Here is a 19,285-nt window from a genome sequence, read left to right as displayed (position 1 = left end):
TGACGTCAATAATCTGTGATTACTAAGTAATCGTCATCAACATCTTGGCGTCTCTTTCCCAGGAGATAAAGTGCACTGGGGAGGAGAACATGGAATGTCTAGATATTTCTGTTCAATGCCTCTTTGTTTGGAACTGAGATGACATCTTTTGTTCACATCTGACTAACAATAAAGAGGACTTTGCCCTTCAGTGTACCATACAAAGAGAAAGGGTAACGATTTGATGTCACACACACACACACACACTCACACACACACACTCTGAAGCACTCACCTTGTCACACCCTCGGGCTTGGCTGTGGCGCTAGCAGGAGAATCTTTCTATGTCTGGTCCTTCACCCAATGACCCACACAGCTCAGGGTCCCAGAGTCCTTGAAAATATTCCTCTTTCCACACAGGGCTGCAGACTACACAGTTAATGTCTTATACTGTTTAGCACTGTCTTGGGTAGAAAATAAAGAGCTAGTAGAAACCTTTAGTGACTTGTCTCTGTTTCCCAGTATCCTGCAACTTCTGTCTCATTGAAGAGGAACACTTGGCCAAGAAAATGGGATCCTCCCTACTTGGGTCAGTGTCAAAACAACTTGGACTCAGGAAACTGTAGTTTTAGCCCTCACACCGACTTCAACGCTGTGACTTTGGGGGCATCATTTAATCTCTCAGAACCAATTTTTGGTTTCCTCACCTGAAAACAGTTGGGTGAGGCAGTCAGCTCTGAGTTGATAGTAAGTAAAGATAAATCACCTACATGATCTTCTCGGCCTAATAATTGAGAGATTTGAGAGAACTTTGTCAAGGGCGAAGCTCTGAGGGTAGCTCTCTGCAGCATTTTGTGTGGGAAGAAAACCCCACCGTCCCCTCTTTCCTCATGTCCTATTCTGAGTGAGAGAACTCCATCAGCCTTCTCAGTGGCAACGAACAAGGACTCTGGTGCGGAGGGAGGGCTAGTCCTGTGACCCTGACATTCAAATTCCTGCTTTCAGTGTCTCATCTATGAAGGTTACCACTTCCACACGGCCTCACAGGGAGGCATGGCTCTCACCTGAAGGTTTAACTCTTCCTTAAATTCCCTTCAACTGAAATAAGGCCAAAACGTTTATAAACCACTAATATCTAAGAGAGAACAGGAGGAGAATAAATGGGCAACTAGATACTCCAGTTTATGTGGTATAATTCACGCATCTTCAGCCCCCTCCCTGCCTCCCAGCCTTCCCCTCAAGCATGTCCAAACACCCCCAAGTCCAGCCCAGGAAAACACTACCCAAAGAAAGGCAGGAGCCCCCTCCTGCACCTCCTGATTTCTGTCTTGCTGTCTGAGGACCCACAACTTGCCCAGATTACGGCCCAGGGGATGACTGCCACCTTTGAGGAGACGCAACCCTCCTCTAGGACTTTCCTCACCAGGAAAATTTTCTCAGAGACAAGCATGCACTTTAGGGAAAGGAAGAAGAGAGGGGGTGGTCCCCGTAGAGGGAAGGTCCCTCCATTACCATATCAGACCCAGTAATGCACTTCCCTATTAGACAATCCTCCCAGACGAGGATTCTCATAAGACATTTTTATACAGATAAGCTAGTCCAGAACAAAGAAGAGTATGGTGGGGTCTGGTGCTCTAAGCAAAGACAGGCTTTGAGAAGCCGACCAGGCAACCAAACCTCCACTAGCAAGTCCATTTTGCTGTCTTTTCAGTTATATTTGTTCTTCTCCAACGGTGATTATAAAAGAAGAAACATTGAAAGGAAAAAACATACTTCAAGCACAAAGCAAAACTAGGCAGGAAAAGATCGTAATAAATATACGTTAGAGGATTAATGGAGACCCTTTCATTCCATTAGGAGATTAAAATTCCACAGATTCTAGGTCAAGCTTTACTTATGGTAACAGTATCTCTTTCTGAACTGTCAAAAGACTAATGAGCTCTCAGGTTTTGAAAATCAGGATTTACTTTTATAAAATCAAAACGGAGCTCCCAGTCTGGATATGCTTTTCACTCTAAAAACAAAAAATTTTTCTCCATAAATTATGTACATACCAAAATAAGCATCCTTCTATGGTAATAGAAGTAAAAAAAATTTTAATACCTTTATTATCTGTTTGCACAGAAAGGAGAAAAAGCTCTCAGATCTCATTTCATTTTCTGTACATAAAAAGAATTTTTTAATTGGGCAGCAATTTGGGGGAGGTTTCCCTTTGCTCCGATCCTCTTCTGCCCCCTAGTGGCAGCATATTTTATGTAAATTTTTTCCAGCTTTATGGAGGCACTGATAAATACAAACTGCGTGTATTTGAGGCAGCGGTCCCCAAACTTTTGGGCACCAGGGACAGGTTTCGTGGAACACAATTTTTCCGCGGGTGGGATGGTCCAGGAGGAGTGGCGGATGAAGCTTCACTCCCTCACCTGCTGTTCATCTCCCGCTGTGTGGCCCGGTTCCTAACAGGTCACGGACCGGTACCGGTCCTCGGCCCCAGGGGTTGGGGACCCCTGATTTAAGGTGTGCATTCTGATGATTTGATATATGTATACATTGTGAAGTAATTACCATAGCCAACTTATTATAGTTACCTTCTTTTTTTGGGGGTGGTGGGAACACAAGATCTACTGTCTTAGCAAACATCAAGTATACAGTACAATATTAACTATAGTCACCATGCTGTATATTAGATTCCCAGAAATTATTTATCTTACAACTGAAAGGTTGTACCCTTTGACTAACATCTCCCCATTTTCCCAACCCCCAGCCCCTGGAAACCACTGTTCCACTCTCTGGTGCTATGAGTTTTGGGGGGAGTTTTTGTTTTTGTTTTGTTTTGGTTTTTGCCTTTAGGAATATTTGGTGGTTATATTTCCACCATTAGAGTAACTCTACTGTATTTTATGCCTATTATAAACCTTACAATCAACTTGATAAACACATTTGACTGTGTGATAAACTGCATGGTTATTTCAGAATTTAAATACTGTGTTTTAACCTACAACAGCTCTACCCAAAATACTTTCCCTGGAAAACCACCAGAGAGAAATATTCTATGAAAAGGACATTAATGTGCTGGTCTAAAAGTTTGGAAAGTGGAGAATATCATGTCCTCCTTCTAGAATTTAAAATATGCATTACCATGTTAAAGATCCATTCCACAGTAGTGACGGTTTTTGTGATTTTCTAAACTTTGCCATTGAACACTTTTTTCACATTAGACCTGCTGGCGTTCTGTAAATTCACCTTGGGAAGTGTTGGCATGTAGGCATTGTTCCCAACCCATTGTTTTCTCCTGAGAATGGCTAAAAATTTCCTTCCTTGTTATTCTTCTTCCTTTATCACACTTATTATTCCCCATCATACTGACTTCAGTTATTTCATCTGATTATATCAGGTTGGCAAGGTGATGTACACTCCAACCTAAGACTCCAGCAGGCTCTCAAAACCAAATCTTGGGACCCTGTTCAGCCGTAAGAGGGAATGAACATTGATACACGTGACAACTTGGATGGTCTGAAGGGCATTATGCTGAATGGAAAAAAGAAACCTCAAAAGGCCACATACGGTATGATTCCATTTGTATTACACTCTCAAGGTGACAATTATAGAGATAGTTGCCAGGAATTAAGGGAAGAGAAAAAGGCTGTCACAGTAAAGCAGTGGGGAGAGTTCCTTCGTGGTGATGAAAGGGACTTGTATTTTGATTACAATAGTGGTTATTCAGTTCTACAGGTCTTAGTCCCTTTGGGCTGCTCTAACGAAATACCACTGATTGGGTGGCTTATAAACAGCAAACATTTATTTTTCATAGTTCTGGAGGCTGGGAAGTCCGAGATCAAGGCACCCGTAGATTTGGTGGCTGGTAAGAGCCTGCTTCCTGGTTCATAGATGGCAGGTTTTTCTCTGTAACTTCACAGGGGGGATGAGGGTAAGGGAGCTCTCTCGGACTTCTGAGATAAGGGCGCTAATCCCATTCGTAAGGGCTCTGTCCTCCAGTCTAATCACCTCCCACAGGTACCACCTCCAAATACCTTGGGGGTTAGGTTTCATCACAGGAATCCTGCGGGGACAAATTCAGACCATATACGTGCGATAAGATGTCCTAGATTTATACACAAAGACATATAACAAAATGAATGCATGTGAAACGATCATGAAAACAAAGTCTGTACCCTAGTTAATTGTGTCGTGCCCATCAGCATCCTGGCTTCCAAAGTGCACTACAGTCACTTAAGATGTTACCGCAGGGGAAGCAAGGGGAGGGGCATATAGGACCTCTGTGTACTATTTTACAACTTCTTGAGAGTCTATCATTATTTCAAAATTAAAAGGTTTTTTTCATCAAATCCTATGGTCCACACCAAGGAGTTTGCTATATGAATTCTGTAGGAGAGCAGAATATGACACCCCAACATATGTCTCTTTGGCATATTAATTATTTTAAGCTGGTTATTTTCTAAGAAACAGTAAACATGGAGAAGACCCTGATAACGGAGTATAAGTTACCCTTTTGTAAGAAACGTTTACATTTATTTGTAAGGGTATCATCCTCTATACCAGAAAGAGGTGGATGACCAAATCTCTAGAAATGCTTATCAATGGAGAAAGCAACTGACTTAAATCTGCATAACAACTTTACCCTTGTTTACTGTGTTTTTCCTGGTCACCTCCCATAGCTGTCCCCACCTTTAACATCCTCTTTTTTTTTTTTTTTTTTTTTTGCGGTACGGGGGCCTCTCACCGTTGTGGCCTCTCCCGTTGCGGAGCACAGGCTCTGGATGTGCAGGCTCAGCGGCCATGGCTCACGGGCCCAGCCGCTCCGCGGCATGTGGGATCTTCCCGGACCGGGGCACGAACCCACGTCTCCTGCATCGGAAGGCGGACTCTCAACCCCTGCGCCACCAGGGAAGCCCTCAACATCCTGTTTTGTCTCTAGCTGAGGTTGGTATTTAAGGTGAGGGTTTCAGCAATTTTGGTGAGTTAGTGAGTTTTCCTGGGTCTCTCCCATGTACACATGCCATTAAACTTTTGTTTCACTTTCTCCTATTAATCTGTTTCATGTCAATATAATTCTTAGACCAGACAGAAGAACCTAGAATGGTAGAGGGAAATTTCTTCCTCTCCAGCAATTCCTTTGAGTTTTCTAAGTTCCTCTAGATTACAAACAAAAGCAAAAGCAAGAGCAGAGCATTGTATAGGAAAAATTAGGTAATGTTTTGTTATTCTTTGCATTGGCAGATTAGTTGAGGGTCATAACTATATGTTGTTTCTCTTCACTGAGAATTCAATGAGATAAAATGACCCAAGTGGAATACTTGACAAACACACACACACACACACACACACACACACACACACTTTCTCTTTCTCCAGTCTTTCTTCTTTGTCTCAATAAATGCCTCTGCTTCATCTCACAGATTGTTTTAATTTTTATTTTTTTATTGAAGTACAGTTGATTTACAATGTTTCAGGTGTACAACAAAGTGATTCAGATATATATATATGTAATATATATATATTTTTTTCAGATTCTTTTCTGTTGTAGGTTATTACAAGATATTGAATAAATTTCCCTGTGCTATACAGTAGCTCCTTGTTGTTTATCTATTTTGTATATAGTCGTGTGTATCTGTTAATCCCAAACTCCTAACTTACCTCCTCCATCCTAGTTTTTGACTCATCTTTTCCTCACTTCCCACATTTAATCTATTCTGAAGTCTTCCTGATACTGTCTCCAAAATACCTCAAGTCTGCATTTTAAAAATATACTGAGGGAGGGCTTCCCTGGTGACGCAGTGGTTGAGAGTCCGCCTGCCGATGCAGGGAAACGGGTTCGTGCCCCGGTCCGGGAAGATCCCACATGCCGCGGAGTGGCTGGGCCCGTGAGCCATGGCCGCTGAGCCTGCGTGTCCGGAGCCTGTGCTCCGCAACGGGAAAGGCCACAGCAGTGAGAGGCCCGCGTACCGCAAAAACAACAAAAAAAGGACATCTATAGATGGAACAATTCCCACAGAGCACCTGCTGAACACTAGCAGAGGACCTCAGACACCTAAATGGACAAGAAAGATTTCCACATAACTGGGTCGAATGAAAGAAAGAAGAAGGGAAAAGGAAGAGGAGAGGAAGCGGGACAGGACCTGCACCCCCAGCGGGGAGCTGAAGGTGAGGAGAGGTTTCCGCATGTGGGGAAGCCCCCTCACCAGTGGGGAAATCAGCTGGGACAGAAGGGGAGTTTCAGGGGCTCACAGGAGACCTCAGCAAACAGTCTGTGGCAGGCAGGGCAGAGCTGAAATCTCTCCTCACGGCTGGCAAGCCTCAGAGTTACACCTCCACTGAAAGCTTCCTAAATTCAGCACCTGCAAAACATCTGAAAGGACAAGTGCTCCTTTAGCTGGGACGGGTCTGGCTTTAACAGCTGTGGGCTTTGTGGGCACGTACACATGGGGGTGGGGCCAGGCCAGAGTCTGAGCTGCCTCCACAGCTCCCACAGCAGGTCCACGTGCATGACTGCTGCAGTCCTGGGACGTGATCTCAGTGGATCTGCACTGGTGGCCTGGTGAAAACAATACCTGAGAGTCACCAGCGCCAATTGCCAGTGTACCCACAGTTAAGGTGGGACCAAGAGCAGAGCCAACAACAGTGTACTTTGTGAGCCCACACAACGGGTGAAAGGGAACACAACAGAGCACATTCACAGCTGAACATCTCCAGAGGAAGAATACTCAGTGGCTTCTCTCCCAGTGGGAAGGCCCCAGTCCCACATACCTCACATCAGAGACCAGAAACACAGCTAAGAAACAGATCTGGAGGCCTCTGCTCCAACAACTAGGGAGCAGACCCTGCCCCTCACAGAGCAGTGACAACCACAAAGCAAAGGGGAAGCCCTGCTCAATATCCAGGCAGGCTCTGATCACCACAACAGCAATCAAACCCCCTATCAAGAAGATAATGCCACAAGCCTCTGGACCAACCTCACCCAGCAGGGGGCAGACACCAGAAGCAAGAGGAACTATGATCCTGCAGCCTATGGAAAGGAGACCACAAACACAGTAAGTTAGACAAAATGAGGCAACAAAGAAATATGTTGCAGACAAAGGAGCAAGATAAAAACTTACAAAAACAACTAAATGAAGAGGAGATAGGCAACCTAACTGAAAAAGAATTTGGAGTAATGATAGTAAAGATGATCCAAGATCTTGGAAAAAGAATGGAGGCACAGATTGAGAAGGTAAAAGAAATGTTAAACAAAGATCTAGAAGAACTAAAGAACAAAAAAACACAGATGAACAATACAATAACTGAAATGAAAAATACACTACAAGGAATCAATAGCAGAATAACTGAGAGAGAAGAACAGATAAGTAACCTAGAAGACAGAATGGTGGAATTCACTGCCACAGGACGGAATAAAGAAAAAAGAATGAAAAGAAATGAGGGCAGTCTTGGAGACTTCTGGAACAACATGAAATGCACCAACATTCCAATTATAGGGTTCCCAGAAGAAGAAGAAGAAGAAGAGAAAGGGCCTGAGAAAATATTTGAAGAGATTATAGTCAAAAACTTCCCTAACATGAAAAGGAAATAGTCACCCAAGTCCAGGAAGTGCAGAGAGTCCCATAGAGGATAAACCCAAGGAGGAACATGCTGAGACACATATTAATCAAACTAACAAAAATTAATTACAAAGAAAATTATTAAAAGCAACAAGGGGAAAGCAACAAATAATATACAAGGGATTTCCCATAAGGTTATCAGCTGATTTTTCAGCAGAAACTCTGCAGGCCAGAAGGGAGTGGCATAATATATTTAAAATGATGAAAGGGAAAAACCTACAACCAAGAATACTCTACCCAGTGAGACTCTCATTCAGACACACATTCAGAGAAATCAAAATCTTTACAGACAAGCAAAAGATAAGAAAATTCAGCACCACCAGAACACCATTGCAACAAATGCTAAAGGAACTTCTCTAGGCAGGGGGGAAAAAAAGAGGCCACAACTAGAAACAAGAAAATCACTAATGGGAATGCTCGCTGGTAAAGGCAAACATACAGTAAAAGCAGGAAATATGATATCAAATATGATATCAAAACCAGCAACTGTGAAAAGAGGAGAGTACAAATGCAGTAAATGTGAATTACATTTGAAATTAAGAGACCAGCAACTTAAAACAAGCTTGTATATATATAGACTGCTTTATCAAAATCTCATGGGAACTGCAAACCAAAAAACTACAGTAGCTACACACACAGAAAATGCAAGCCAAACACAACACTAAAGATGGTCATCAAAGCACAAGAGGAGAGAACAAAAGAGGAAGGGAAGAAAAAAGAGCTACAAAAAAAAAAAAACAATTAAGAAAATGGCAAAATGAACTTACATATTGATAATTACCTTAAATGTAAATGGACTAAATACTCCAATCAAAAGACACAGACTAGGGGCTTCCCTGGTGGCGCAGTGGTTGAGAGTCCGCCTGCCGATGCAGGGGACATGGGTTCGTGCCCCGGTGCGGGAAGATCCCACATGCCGCGAAGCGGCTGGGCCCATGAGCCATGGCTGCTGAGCCTGCGTGTCCAGAGCCTGTGCTGCACAGCGGGAGAGGCCACAACTGTGAGAGGCCCGCGTACCGCAAAAAAAAAAAAAAAAAAAAAACACAGACTGGCTGAATGGATATAAAAACAAGACACATATAAATGCTGTCCACAAGAGACCCACATCAGACCTAGGGACACATATAGACTGAAAGTGAGGGGATGGAAAAAGATATTCCATGCAAATGGAAATCAAAAGAAAGCTGGAGTAACAATACTCATATCAGACAAAATAGACTGTAAAATAAAGATTGTTAAAAGAGACAAGGAAGGACACTACATACTGATCGTGGGATGAATCCAAGAAGAAGATATAACAATTGTAAATATATATGCAACCAACATAGGAGCACCTCAATATATAAGGCAAATGCTAACAGTCATAAAAGGGGAAATCAACATTAACACAATAAGAGTAGGGGACTTTAACACCCCACTTACACCAATGGACAGATCATCCAAACAGAAAATTAATAAGGAAACACAAGCCTTAAATGACACACTAGACCAGATGGACTTAATTGATATCTATAGGACATTCCATCCAAAAGCAGCAGAATACACTTTCTTCTCAAGTGCACATGGAACATCCTCCTGGACAGATCACATCTTGAGTCACAAATCAAGCCTTGGTAAATTTAAGAAAATTGAAATCATATCAAGCAACTTTTCCAACAACAACACTATGAGATAAGAAGTCAATTACAGAAAAAAACTGTAAAAAACACATACACATGGAGGTTAAACAATATGTTACTAAATAATCAATGGATCACTAAAGAAAGCAAAGAGGAAATCATAAAATACCTAGAGACAAATGACAATGAAAACACGAGGACAAAACTTATGGGAAGCAGCAAAAGCAGTTCTAAGAGAGAAGTTTATAGCAATACACTCTTACTTCAAGAAACAAGAAAAATCTCAAATAAACAACCTAACCTTACACCTAAAGCAACAAGAGAAAGAAGAACACAGGAAACTCAAAGTTGGTAGAAGGAAAGAAATCATAAAGATCAGAGCAGAAATAAATGAAATAGAGATGAAGAAAACAATAACAAAGATCAATCAAACTAAAAACTGGTTCTTTGAGAAGATAAACAAAATTGATAAAACTTTGGCCAGACTCATCAAGATACAAGAAGGAGAGGACTCAAATCAATAAAATTAGAAATGAAAAAGGAGAAGTTACAACTGTCACCACAGAAATACAAAGGATCATAAGAGACTACTACAAGCAACTATACACCAGTAAAATGGACAATCTAGAAGAAATGGACAAATACTTAGAAAGGTACAACCTTTGAAGACTAAACCAGGAAGAAATAGAAAATATGAACAGACCAATCACAAGTACTTAAATTGAAACTGTGATTAAGAAACTTCCAACAAATAAAAGTCCAGGGCCAGGTGGCCTTCTCTAAATTCTTTCAAACATTTAGAGAAGAGTTAACACTTATCCTTCTGAAACTCTTCCAAAAAACTGCAGAGAGAAGAACACTCCCAAGCTCATTTTATGAGGCCACCATAACCCTGATACCAAAACCAGACAAAGATATCACAAAAAAAGAAAATTACAGGCCAATATCACTGATGAACACAGATGCAAAAATCCTCTAAAAAATACTAGCAAACTGAATCCAACAACACATTAAAAGGATCATACACCATGATCAAGTGGGATTTATCCTAGGGATGCAAAGGTTCTTCAGTATACACAAATCAATCAATCAATGTGATACACCACATTAACACACAAAGAATAAAGATCATATGATCATCTCATTAGATGCAGAAAAAGCTTTTGACAGCATTCAATATGCATTTATGATTAAAATGTCTCCAGAAAGTGAGAATAGAGGGAACCTACCTCAACATAATAAAGGCCATATACAACAAACCCATAGCAAATATCATTCTCAATGGTGAAAAACTGAAAGCATTTCCTCTAAGATCAGGAACAAGACAAGGATGTCCACTCTTGCCACTATAATTCAACATAGTTCTGGAAGTCCTAGCCATGGCAAGCAGAGAAGAAAAATAAATAAAAGTAATCCAAATTGGAAAAGAAGAAGTAAAACTGTCACTCTTTGCAGATGACATGATACTCTACACAGAAAACCCTAAAAATGCTACCAGAAAACTACTAGACCTCATCAATGAATTTGGTAAAGTTGCAGGATACAAAATTAATACACAGAAATGTCTTGCATTCCTATATACTAACAATGAAAGATCAGAAAGAGAAATCAAGGAAACAATCCCATTTACCATCACATCAAAAAGAATAAAATACCTAGGAATAAACCTGTCTAAGGAAGCAAAAGACCTGTACTCAGAAAAGTATAAGATACTGATGAGGACTTCCCTGGTGGTGCAGTGGTTGAGAGTCCTCCTGCCGATGCAGGGGACGCGGGTTCATGCCTCGGTCCAGGAAGATCCCACATGCTGGGCCTGTGAGCCATGGCCGCTGGGCCTGCGCGTCTGGAGCCTGTGCTCTGCAACGCGAGAGGCCACAGCAGTGAGAGGCCCATGTACCACAAAAAAAAAAAAAAAGATACTGATGAAAGAAATCAAAGATGACACAAACAGATGGAGCGATATAAAATGTTCTTGAATTGGAAGAATCAATGTTGTGAAAATGACTATACTACCCAAAGCAATCTACAGATTCAATGCAATCCCTATCAAATTACCAATGGCATTTTTCACAGGATTAGAACAAAAATTTTACAATTTGTATGGAAACACAAATAGCCAAACCAATCTTGAGAAAGAAAAACGGAGATAGAGGAATCAGGCTCCCCAACTTCACACTATACTACAAAGCTACAGTCATCAAAACAGTATCATACTGGCACAAAAACAGAAATATAGCTCAAATGGAACAGGATGAAAGTCCACGTACCTATGTTCACCTAACCTATAACAAAGGAGGAAAGAATATACAATGGAGAAAAGACAGTCTCTTCAATAAGTGGTGCTGGGAAAGCTGGACAGCTACATGTAAACAAATGAAATTAGAACACTCCCTAACACCATACACAAAAATAAACTCAAAATGGATTAAAGGCCCAAATGTAAGGCCAGATACTATGAAACTTTTCGAGGAAAACATAAGCAGAACACTCTTTGACATAAACCGCAGCAAGATCTTTTTCAATCCACCTCCTAGAGTAATAAAAATAAAAACAAAAATAAACAAATGGGATATAATTAAACTTAAAAGGTTTTGCACAGCAAAGGAAACCATAAACAAAACAACAAGACAACTCTCTCAGAATGGGAGAAAATATTTGCAAATGAAGCAACCGACAAGGGATTAATCTCCAAAATATACAAACAACTTATAGAGCTCAATATCAAAAAAAACAAACAACCCAATCAAAAAATGGGTGGACGATATAAATAGACATTTCTCCAAAGAAGACACAGATGACTAAAAAGCACATGGAAAGCTACTCAACATCACTGATCATTAGGGAAATGCAAATCAAAACTAGAATCACCTCACACTGGTCAGAATGGTCATCATCAAAAAATCTACAAACAATAAATGCTGGAGAGGGTGTGGATTAAAGGGAACCCTCTTGCAGTGCTGGTGGGAATGTAAATTGATACAGCCACTATGGAGAACAGTATGAAGGTCCCTTAAAAAACTAAAATTAGAACTACCATATGACCCAGTAATCCCAGTACTGGGCATATACCCAGAGAAAAACATAATTCAAAAAGACACATGCACCCCAATGTTCATTGCAGCACTATTTACAATAGCCAGGACATGGAAGCAACCTAAATGTCCATTAACAGAGGAATGGATAAAGAAGGTGTGGTACATATATACAATGGAATATTACTCGGCCATAAAAAGGAATGAAATTGGGTCTTTTGTAGAGACATGGATGGACCTAGAGACTGTCATACAGAGTGAAGTAAGTCAGAAAAAGAAAAACAAATATCATATATTAACTCATATATGTGGAATCTGAAAAACATGGTATAGATGATCTTATTTACAAAGGAGAAATAGAGACACAGACGTAGAGAATTAAACGTATGGATACCAAGGGGGAAAGGGGGTCGGTGGGATGAACTGGGAGATTGGGATTGATATATATACACTACCGATACTTTGTATAAAATAGACAACTAATGAGAACCTACTGTATAACACAGGGAACTCTACTCAGTGCTCTGTGGTGACCTAAATGGGAAGGAAATTCAAAAAATAAGGGGATATATGTATATGTATAGCTGAATCACTTTGCTGTACAATAGAGACTAACACAATATTGTAAAGCAACTATATTCCAGTAAAAAAAAATTTTTAAAGAGCGAAAATAAAATATCTGTAGTGTTTGGGAATCAGCTGAAATTCTCCGAATCCCCTAACTGAAATTTAATAAGGGACACAATGTTTATGCTCAGAACAATTCCATATTTCTCCATCTCCTGCATTTCTTTCTTTCCAACCTTTCCCCCTTTACTTCCTCTAACTCTAGTCCTATATCTTTCATGTGGAGACATTCTTAATTGCAGGTACTTCAAATTCTATCATTCAGTTAAACATTTGTGAATACTTAGAGAGTTAAAAGTAGTGTTAGGGGCTGTGAGAGATAAAGCATGAGTGTGATATCATCCAAAGTGTCAAAAAAACCCTGCTCACCTCTGAAACCAGTAGACGAACGCTTGCTTGCCTCTTTCCAGCTTGTAGACTGTTGGCAATCTTTGGCATTCCTAGGCTTGCAGCCGTGTAACTCAAATCTCTGCCCTTGTCATTACGTGGCGTCCTCCCTGTGTGCCTCTGTCTTCACGTAGCTGTCTTCTCATTATGCAACAACCCTATTTCCAAATAAGGTCACATTCTAAAGTACCGAGGGTTAGGACGTCCACATATCTTTTGCGGAACATCATTCAATCTGTAACAGGGGCTCAACTAGAAAACCTCTTAACCCCTACTATTTTTACCAATTTAAAAAGTGTCAGTCCCTAATGATCATGCGCCTTGCTTAACAACTCTAGGGACCATGTAGTCACCAGCATCTGAGTTAGGGATGTTCTATTTGATTCCCCTTGATATTGTGCCAAAGTCTACCCACTTGTAACAATTCTACAACATAAGCTTGAAGCTGGCAACCTCTGGGAAACTGGAAGAAAAGTGTTAGAGTCTACATGGTTTCTTTCACCAGCTATGTGTCCCCCGCATCCGTTCATCTTTCATCCTGACACCCTTGTGGCTTCTCTGCCCCATATGGACTCCAGTTGGTCTTCCTTCTTAAACTGTGACATTGGTAACCGGGCAAAACACCCTGAAACGTGTAGGCTCTACTGAAGCGAATCACCTCCCTTGTTGAGAAACTGGAGGCATTTCTTCTCTCTTGCCACTGACTCATACTTTGTTTAGCCATCAGGGCTTTTTCACGTGTTCTGCCAGTTAATGTCTCCCTCATCCTAAACTCATGCCGTTGTCTAAACTTCGAGAAGATTGAGGTAACAAAAGGGAATAAAAGCCAGCTACCAATCAGAGCAGAGAATCTTCCAAAGTCCTCTCATCACTCCTCCACCCTGGGGACGTGACCTCAGAGCAGAACAGACGGAAGAGAGAAAGCTCTGACTGCCAGCTCATGGGAGAAAAAGAGGAAGCTGAACGCAAAAGGAGAGCTATAGTACTTGCTAATTCCTGAGGGGGAGTCCCTGACAGACAAAGTGGAGATGGTGGGAACGTCAGAATGGAGAACAGAGATGAAAGGCTGCAGAAGAAGAGGGAGATGCCCTAAAGAGAGCCTCGGGGATCCAGCCACGAGTTGCTCCGCCAGCACAGGAAGTGTCCTCGTGGGGACAATGCAAAGTCTGGGAGGTGGTGCCTCTCCTTCCTGTACAGCCTGATGGGACAACGTAACTAGATCAAGGGGCACAATTCCCCCATATCTGAATCTCCATAATCTGGATTCGACACTGGTAATCTTGAATACATTGTTACTTGAACCTTCTTCGAGGCCCCATTTTGAATCGCCTTAGCAGAAATGATGACCAAGCAGGAGCAGAAAGGAGAAGAGAACCCATCAATCCCAGCCAAGCACTCCCTCCGGTCCACTGTGAGCATCAGAAATGATATCAGAGCAGGCTGTGGGCTTCAGAGGGACCCACCCAGAGGCAACAACTCGGCTGGAGAATCCTCTTCCTTCCTACCCAAAGTTATGCATGTAAATACAGCCAAAGCTATCCACTGACACATACAGACGTAGAGTCACGACCATAACTTATTAAGCACCTCATACATACCAGATATTGCAAAACCTGCCCAAGATCACACTCTTGGTACAGGTGCTGGGGTCTCTGGGAATGCAATACATAGCATCCTTCATCGCCATTTGGTGGGGACAAAAGTCAGCCGATGAAGGAACAAAAATATCCACTCTATCCCTGATAAAGTTCAAGTTGGAGGACACAGCTTGGTGCAAGAATCGAGTGGACTTGCCCAAGGAAGACCATTTCTGGCTGGACTTCCTCCCCCATCCCAGGCAGGACTGGGCCCTGCAAGACGTGGTCAGTGCAAGGGAACCAAGCAGGGTGTCCGTGTGGGACCCCAGATGGAGAAGCGGTGGGCTGCATCCACTGTGGCCGGTGCACTCTTCCTAACATGACAGATCAGAAAGATCTCTGTCTCCTTTGGGGTGGAGTGAGTTTAGGGAAAGAGAGAACCTGAGAACATTTAGGGAAAATTCCACCCCACAAACACCAGAGGGGAAGAGAGTCTCCCCTCTGACAAGAGGCAAAGCCAAGATTGGAGCCCAGGTCTGCCTGGCACCAAAGCCCATGCTCTTAACCACTGTGTATCTATATCTGAATGTGTCTAACAAACTACTTCAGGGAGGGCTACCAGGAGTCCATTTGCTTGAAGATTTGGGGGAGATGAGAGAAAGAGATTGTGTATGTCAGAAGGAAGGTACGTTGGGAGGAGAGTATGGTGTCTGTACCTCACGGCGTGCAGCCCAGCCGCCTGGACTTACGTTTGAGCCAGAGAGTGAGAAAGAGAGGCAGCTACAAGCAGACATTGAAAGAACAGCTTCTACTGAACACTCTGTGAGCTCAGCGCCACAAGCAGACCCTCTCTGTCCAAGGGACAAAGTATAGCACAGAGTCAGGGAGAAAAACTCCCCACTTCAGTGTGGAAATGAGTGTAGCTTTGGAGCAATGAGGACTCCAGAGAACACAGCTCCTCTTTGGTTCAGTGACAGAAGTGGCAGGGGCAATGGAGGCGTGCTGGGCACCAGGGCCAACACCACCATGCTCACAGCCCCTGAACTGCAGAGAAGATGGCGACACCAGGTGTACCAGTAAGGAAGAAGTTGGCTGAATATAATAGAATTAACTTACTTTAAAACTTGTGTATTAGTTTTCTATTGCTGTGCAGCCAATTACCATAAACTTTAGTGGCTTCAAACAGCACACATTTGTTCTCAGCTTCTGTGAGTCAAGAGTCTGGGCACTTAGCAGGACTCACTGTCTAGTCTCACATGGCTATAATCAAAGCATCAGCTGGGGCTGCAATCTCTACTAAGGCTCAACTGGAGAAGGACCCACTTCTGTGTGTAGAACTCAGGTCCTTACAGCTATAGAGGCTTCATTCTCTTGCTGGCTGGAGGCTGGAGGTTGCCCTCAGCTCCTAAAAGCTGCTCTCAGTTCCTTGGTGTCTGGGCCTCCCACCATCACAGCCCACAACATGGCAGCTCACATCTTCAGAAAAGGCAGGAGAGACTCCAGCTAAAGGGGCACTACCGTCTCATAGACATCCTGTCGCCTTTGCCATATTCTGTTGGCTTGAAGCAAGTCACAAGTCACATTCACACTAAAGGGTAGAAGGTCCACAATGGCATGAAAACCACTACATATTCCGGTGGTTCCCAGCCTGAAATGATTATCAATGAGGGGGAGTTCAACAATCCGATTCAGAACCTAATCCTACACCTACTGAATTAGGATTTCCTAGAAGACCAAGGTTTTTTGGTTAAACCAAGTCCTTTAGGGGAGTCTGATAATCATTCAAGTTTGGAAACTACTGTTATAGACATTTTCAAAAAAATAGTTACTACATCTTTCCCCAGTCTCCAACCTAAGTTTCCTAGGGTTGAGATAACAGATTTGTTAATATCTGCCCAGTGATTCCAATGACTTTTTGTTTAAGGATGTCATTAAATTAATCATATTAAATTAACTGACATTACCAGGTGATGTAGAAGTGCCCATCCAGCATCATTTAGCCAAGGAGTTTCACAACCTCGGAACTATTGATATTTTGCCCCTGTTGATACTTGGCCTTTGCTGTGGGTGTGCACCGTAGGATGTCTAGCAGAATTCTTGGTCTCTACCCACTAGATGCCAGTAGCACTACCTCCAGCTGTGACAACGAAAGCTACCTCCAATCACTGCCAAGTGTCACCTGGGGTCAAAATCAGCCCCAACTGAGAACCACCATACTATCCTTAACATTTCACAGAAGCTCAGAAAGTTCATGGCAGGAAAAGTGTTAACAGTAGAAAATCAAGAAAATATACCTGAAAGGTTAGGCTGTGGTTACAAGAGTCCATGCCTCCATTCTCCTGGGTACACAAACTGTGCATTCTATATTTCTGTACAATTTCCAGAAGTTGAGTGGGCCCCTCACCTCACATGTTTCATTTGTGTATCATTTACCTCTCCACCAAACCCACTCCAACACCAAACACAAAGAATGAGGAAGGAGGGTCTTCCCTGGTGGTCCAGTGGTTAAGAATCTGCGCTGCCAATGCAGGGGGCGTGGGTTCAATCCCTGGTCGGGGAACTAGGATCCCACATGCCGCGTGGCCAAAAGATAAAAAAAATAATAATAATAGGGGAAATAATAGGTGTGGCGTATACGGAAACTCTGTAGTATTTTCACAACATTTCTGTAAATCTAAATCTATTCTGAAATTTAAAGCTTCTTTAAAAAACACAAAAGTGAGGCAGCGGCTGGTGGTCAAGCTTCTCTCCTCTCACTCATGTCAAACTCTTGAACACAATAATCCCTCCTCAAACCCACCCTCAGACATCCCATGCCTCACCATTAAATAGGTTTAGGTAAAGGAGATGTGCTACAGATGTGATTTAAGCTAAAATAAGAACAACACTGGCAGTAATCGATGGAAATTTTCATTTTTATTGATAAACCATGATTTCCTATTTAACAGATCATCAAGTACAATTAACAACAACACTTTAACATTTAAAATTTAAACATTCAGAATCACCCTGGTTCAATATACAAAGCTTTAGTTTCTGGGAAAATGATGTTTTATTTCAACAGTATCCTTCTTATATGCAAAACAGCTTCTCAAAATAGAAGATTTGTGAATAAAATCTTATAAAGCTTCCTGTGTACAAAAGAAATCAACTCTACTGTATCAACTGCACCTTAGTAAAAGTCCAAAACATAAAGGCTTGAAGGACCAGAACAGAGCCACATTCTATTAAATCTATCAAAGACAAATCTTAATGATCTATAAATGGAACATGGAACTATCCTATACCACGGATTCAATACCCTGGCAGAAGAGTGGTAAACCGTGGCCTCGTGACAACATGGACAGAATTATTCTTAAATATGTAGTAACATATATATCAATATCATCCCTATTACAAAGACACACACATACCAATGTGTAAATGTCCTGTGAAGTGCGAAACTCGGAAATCATCTAGGAAATATGTTTTCCTGTATTACAACCACTGAAATGAAATGGCAACATTTTAGTGAATGATGCAATGTGGCACTGTCTTTTGACGAGGCACGTGAAAACACAACTCAATGGCTAGAAATAGTTTTGAAACAAGCCTACTCACAACCAATATACACTTAATTACAAATGTATATTTACTGTTTAGTTTCCTAAAGAAAGTGGTATAACGGTTCTTTATTCAAAGTAGTGATAAAAAAAAAATTGTACCTCGAATTACTCCCAATACAACTTAAGATATTTAACATTAACACGAATATCATTTGAATAGATGATAGGAAATTTTTAAGTTCTTAAAGGTGCTATGCTTTACTGGAACTTGAAAAAAAAATCAGAATATTCTTCTGTCTAACAGAAGACTCTACTGAGACTACGTAAAGTCCTGAATCTTATCCAAGAGTCAGTCCACTTACTGTGTCTCAGATTTTAGAAGCGCAAGTAAATGATGCAGCCAAGAAGATGTAATGGCACCTGGACCCATGGGAGCCACTTGATGAACACCAAATTAAGTACTGTCCTTACGTTAAGGAACCTTGTCAAGGAGGTATTTACAACATATTTTTATAGAAAACAGTATTAAACTTCAATGAAGCAAATTAGAAAAAGTGAGGCTGTTAAAAAGAACTCCAGATTACATGCTGGAAGGCTAATAATGGCTCCTTTAAAGAATGACGAAGAAACATCATAGCTCCAATTGTCATAGGACAGCCAGAAATGCTGAATGATATCAAATTGAATTATATCAAAATAATTGAATTGTATCAAAATAAAGATAACTAGCATTATATTGCCAGAATATTTATAACTAAATTTAACATAAAAAGAAATTACAGTTAAATACAACTTTTAAAAAAAATAATGACACCCAGACTCAAAAAAAATGGGAGCAGGGGGAATTACGCTATGTACGATTCTGAAAATTCCCACGTGTGGAACACAGCATTGCATATATAAGTAACA

The sequence above is a fragment of the Delphinapterus leucas genome, chromosome 12, assembly GCF_059928025.1.
Source record: "Delphinapterus leucas isolate spDelLeu-1000000601 "Yukka" chromosome 12, BTC_Dleu_Yukka2, whole genome shotgun sequence".
NCBI classification, from domain to species: Eukaryota; Metazoa; Chordata; class Mammalia; order Artiodactyla; family Monodontidae; genus Delphinapterus; species Delphinapterus leucas.
Note: the sequence above shows the minus strand (reverse complement) of the source record.